This window comes from Schistocerca gregaria, unplaced genomic scaffold, assembly GCF_023897955.1.
Source record: "Schistocerca gregaria isolate iqSchGreg1 unplaced genomic scaffold, iqSchGreg1.2 ptg000707l, whole genome shotgun sequence".
Taxonomy (NCBI): Eukaryota; Metazoa; Arthropoda; class Insecta; order Orthoptera; family Acrididae; genus Schistocerca; species Schistocerca gregaria.
This window is the reverse complement of record NW_026062085.1, coordinates 298,001-303,960: the sequence shown is the minus strand read 5'-3', so window position 1 is coordinate 303,960 and position 5,960 is coordinate 298,001.

Genomic DNA, 5,960 nt, shown 5'->3' with positions numbered 1-5,960 from the left:
CAAACATGACTCGCTACTCAGAGAATAGAACAAATATACTGCAGTGAAGGAAAATAAGTAGGCATTAAAGTGCTATTTCGAAAAATAGCCACATAAAGAATGGCATATACATAACACACAAGATGGACATATTTTGCTCCATGTGTTTTATTGAGCTCAAATGACCCATCTTCTCACACATGGTTGTGGGACCTTGGCTTTTCAGTACAGACTGTTTTATACGGACAAGTGAACATTCGGCAGGTGACGTTTGAAGTGAGCATTGTATCAAAAATCTAGATGCCAGACATTGAATATTGGCCCCTATTGTGTCTGGGCCAGAGGTGGGAAAACTTCACACATTGGGCATGGGGCCTGAAGACAGCATAATATATCACCAAAACTGTTTCCTCAATAACAAAGCAATTTGGAAATGTAGATGGTTAAAAGGTGTTTGGTTTGACATTCTGTACATGGGAAAAGTTGTTCACAAATTGTAATGGATGCCACACAGTAGTGAAGTATTGAAAGACGAGGGGAATAGTGTTACGGGAGGGAGAGAGGACTGGAGCTTACCAATAATTCTATTGTCTGTACATTGAACAAAGAAGTTAAAAAAGATGAAAGGAAAACCTTGTCTGTGAATGTCAGATGGCAAAAGACTTGGAAGAGCAGTTGAACACAGTGGATAGTGTCTTTGAGAAATCATAAGATGAGCAAAATAAGTGTAATGGAATCTAGTCTAATTAAAGTGACTATGAGAGAATTACACATAAAGCAACATATTGTATAATAGGATGCCATGTAAATATGGTATTCTCCCTTGATCATATTTTAGAAAGCTGAATAAGATTTTAGATATTAAACCTAAAACTTTTACTGTAAAAGTTTTCTTATCAAATTCGTTGTACATGATCCAGAAGAGTTCATGAGAAATACCGATGTTTAGCAGTCTCCTTACTGGTTTGATGTGGCCCACTGTGAACTCCTCTATCCCCACTACTTCACCTCATAGTATAACACACCCAGTTATTTTCTGGACACATTCCAATCTCTGCCATCTCCTGAAATTATTACCTCTGTAGCTCCCTAAAGTATGGTGGAAGTTCCTTGTTGGCCTCTTAATGCATGCCCTTCCATTTTGTCCCTTCTTGTCACTGTTCCTGTGGTGAAACTCATTTCTTACATCAGTCCACTGAATTTTCGTCATTCTTCTGTAGAACCAGAGGCCAAATACTTATTTATTTTTCAAGTTTATCACAATATGTAATTGACTTTCAGATAATTCTGTGTTACAAAAGTGAAATTCCCCTCCCCTACTGCTTCACCCACTCCTCCAATAGGAGTTTTAGAACTTCAAACATTACTTTGTGTGCTTCCAGCATTATTTGATTACAGGTCTCTCAATAATTTGTTGAACTCCTAATTTTCATTGCATCATCTGTGTGTTCAAACTCTTCTTCTGTCATGTCATCAAACAGATCCTACTCCACATAGAAGCCTTAATGCACTCTTACCACATGCCAACTTATTCCTCTGAGTTCAACAGTGAAATTACTTTCACGTCATTTCACTTTGCCTTCTTTGCTTTCCTGTTTCACACAAGTGACTTACATTGATGTATTTGTTACATTGCACATTTTTGTAGTTCCTTACTTTATGAATCAATATCAGTATTTATTCTGTAACAAGTTCTTTTACAGTTACCTTGTGCATACTTAAATTTGTCAAACATCTGTGACTGCCTTTTTTCAGATAAATCCCTCCCTCTTCAACTGATCTGCGTGTTGCAGTATTCATTACCACACTATTTATTGCTTCAGATAACTTTAAACACACACCATTCTTCTCAGTACCCCACTTTCTTCACCACTAACAGTAATGATGAAGAGCAGACAGAGGCGTAAGAGAATAGTCAATAACTAACTTCTGGCATCAATGTATATCTGTTCCTGAGTATACCTTGCAATCCAATATCAGATTTTACAAAATGTCTCAATGATGTAATCCAGCTAGAATCTCCTCATGTCCCTCAGACTTTTCCAAATATACCACTTCCTCCAGTAATTTTAAAATAACATATTCATAATTAAGACTTATAGAACAACTGAATTTTTTCACTCATCACTTCTATTATCAAGCTCATTCTCTTAAACTCTGCCATGTATTACATTGCCTTTCACAGCTTTCCAGTCACTCATGATTATTAGATTTACATCTTCATTACATACACAATTTGTCAAACTTTTACTCCCTCTTCATCAGATTGACATTGGCAGATATACCTGAAACATAAGTGTTAGCTTTTTGGTGTAAATTTTGATGACAATCTTATTACTTAACTGTGCAGTGTACTGACCCACACATACACTCCCAAAATCTTTGTAAGCAGTTGCAGTGTGCACTGTGCAAGTCAGATGCAGCTAGAATGTAAACAATGGAGGTTCGTGCTTGTGGATGCACACAGCCTCTCATCCATGCACTCTGCTTTCCAGCTGACATACCACATACGGAGACTTGCACAGTAACAATGAGGTAACGCGCAAGTTAAGGTAAACATGACTGAGCTAGAGGTGCTTCATCCTGTATCTAAAAGATAAGTTCTGTTTTAGATTTAGTTTGTGTCCATCATTATAATGTGTTCTCTTGCAGGATTAGAACATTCAGTGACTTTCTCATGAGCAGAAATGTAGGGTAGAGACTTCCATCTTACCAGAAATGATTTTCTTCCTTTATCATTTCACAGACTGCAACTACATTAAGAGTGAACAATAAAATTTCCTCTTCAGATTTTCTAGCTTCCTTACCACATTGAATTTCTAGTTTTGTGAGTCAAAGCATGGAATGTCAGTAGTCACTGGATATCCATGTCTTGAAAGTTCATTTTATCCAGGGATCTTCAGTGCTGAGATATATCTTGAATGAAGAAATGTACCCTGTACTTGAATTACACAGCATCCGACTGAGGATGCCTTATTTGGTAATTTTTGATGGATTATAAAATCTAACTGTCCATGCCATGGTTTCATTTCTTTGACTTTTTGGAAAAATAAACAATTGCTAATTGCACTTTGAAATGCCGGACAGCATTATGTTTGTCAGAAAAAATGTAAAAATATTTGTCTGAATTGGTTGTGGACATTGTTTTGCGAAATATGTGTCTATCAATGGATTTGTTGATCAGTAATCATAGATCCTTGCATTTCCTAAATTCTCTTCAATATAGCAAACGTAAACCGTTTCATAAATTCGGATCCCATAATGTTGACATATGGCTTTTTTAATCCAGTTTCCTTCTATTGCAATGTTGACTGTAATACTCACTGAGTATACTAGCAATGAAACCCAACAGATCTTCTCCAATATGTAATTCTGAGATATCCATAACGCTCTGTGTATCTTGGGGAAATATGTGTGGACCTGGAGATCCTTCAAATTTATTATTGGTCCTCAGTAAATCATAGTCTGTCTTTGTCTGATTCGTCTGAGAGCTGGTATCAGATAAAGCTGTTTTCACATGCAACCTCTCCTCTGTTGCTGTTGTCTCAAGTCCTGAGACTGGTTTGATGCAGCTCTCCATGCTAATCCATCCTGTGCAACTTCATCTCCCAGTACTTACTGCATCCTACATCCTAGGTTGAGATAATACTGTGACAGACCTAGAAACAGGGTTTTGATGGATTGGGCAGGCTATGCACCTAGTTCTCGCATGATGATAATACCCCTGTGGATAGGTGATGGGGAATAGGAGTGTCAATGGGGTGATTAGCATCCTTCGGACATTGTGCGGTCATGGATGACTACTTCAGGAGGGGTGGGAAGGATGTCTCTCATTTCAGGTTACATGTTACTATGTCAACTATTTCAACACTGTGCCTGACCAGCTCAGCTCATACACAAAATGGCTTATATAAGGCATAACATAAGTGTACACCAGTGGCAGGCTCAATAGTGATCTACTTCTTATTCCACGTGTTTTGGAAGACAGTTTGATTACTGTGCTACAGTGCCCTCCTCCTCGACAAGACTTGGCCTCTTGGATCACTATAGGTAGGATATCATTACACTAAAATGACTGATCCTGTTGGCTGCCACAAATGGCTCCAGTCAGCTTTTTAAGGATTACTTTTGCCACCATGTTCCCGTAAACACTACTCATAGGGTCAATCCATGCCAAGTGGTCTAGAGGCTCCCACATGACCCTAATGGATTTTGATGAAATTTTACATGAACATTCACACATGTTCTCAGTGAACCCTGGTAAAGTTTGTTTCAGAAATTCAATACTTTTGGAGATACAACCACTTGTTTAAGACCATAGCACAGCTTTCTATAGTGCATCCTTGAATTTTCAGCAACTTTGTGATGAGATATCTCTGTATTTATTTGCATGAAACAAAACTTGGCCATCTTATACAACTTTTAGAGCTCCTTAAAGTAAAATACTAAGACAAGGATTTCTGAGCAATTTTCATATAGATAATTTGAAGCAAATTTGGGCAAAAAAATAGCATGTTTTAAAAAATGCAATATCTAGTTTTTTATATCTCAAAAAGTAATTTTGGGATGTACATGACACTTTGCATACCATAACTCAGCAACACAAGGTCTTATAATATAAAATTTCATTCTCCTATTGCTTTCCATTATTTCACGCTCTCCCAATGGTAGTAACAACTGATTTATCAATTCTTTATCCAATTTTCTGCTTCAGTTAGCAACATCTCAGTTAAGATTCGCCATTTCTTCTGCAATTTTGTGTAACACACAGTTCAAATTCAGCTGGTGCAGTAAGAGCATATCCTTCTGCAAACATGATTTTTTGTGCTGTAGCACTCACTTATTGCCTTCCTTATTCTACTTATTGTTTTATTACTTCAACTATATCATTCAGTCTGTCACACTCATCAGTGGTTCCAATGTTTCCACATGTCATCCTAACAGTGATCCCACCTCTACTTCTGGTATGTGGTATATTCCCCAAAGCCTAAGTCACCTCATCCCCCAAATCCTCCCATGTTTCCTCCTACACAGCCTAGAAACTCCTTCAAACATTCTGTGATGACATACCATCAGTTCCAAATTACTGAGGGCTTCTTCTATGTTACCTCATTCTATGTCTACCATGCATTAAATAACACCTGTATCACCCATTGATATACACATTTGTTGATGTTTTTTGGTGAACAGTGCTCACTGTCAACATGGTAATTCAGCAATGCTCCCACTGCAATGACAAGCCATAGCCCACTTAAGACTGGGTTTATCTTCTCTCCTGGCATAGCTCATCTGAGGACAGAGCATGTGTCTCTCATGCAAAAATCCACTGCTCCTGCACAGCAGGTAATCTTCCTTGTACCAAACATACAAAGAAAACTCTCTTACATCCTAGGTCTTCCCGTGTAGACCTACTATAGCTGTTGCAGTTAGAACTTCCTGCTCGCTACTCATTACTTGTTTCCCACTTTCTTTCTGGCTCAGCCCTCCAATTCTTGGGTTAATCTAAGGACTTGTCACAAGTTTCATATTTCCACATCCAGAATTCTCATAGACAAGTGCATTTTGAAAGTGACTGGTGACAGTTCCATAATCTGATATTGTCCTTGATACTGCATAAAAAGTAGTCTTACTATTTGCAGTGTGTGAATTCGATAGATTTCACATTGGCTGTCCTTGTCTTGGGGTGATCTTTCCTTGTGAGCCACTGCTCCCTCTTGTTCATACAGTGCCAGTCTATTTGCCTTAACCAAACTTTTCAATTCTTCTCTTGCCACCCTCACAAATGTGTTAACCTATTGTCCTTCTCTTGTTTTCCTATGCCGATAATTGAATGCATGTTATGACCATATACCACCTCATATGGCTAAAACCCTGTAGTTTTTGCTGTTTTTATTTGTACGCAAAGATAACATGAACAGACATCACAATTGGTATGTGTGTGCTATATGGTATTATAGCATGCTCCCTATTGCTTCATGCAC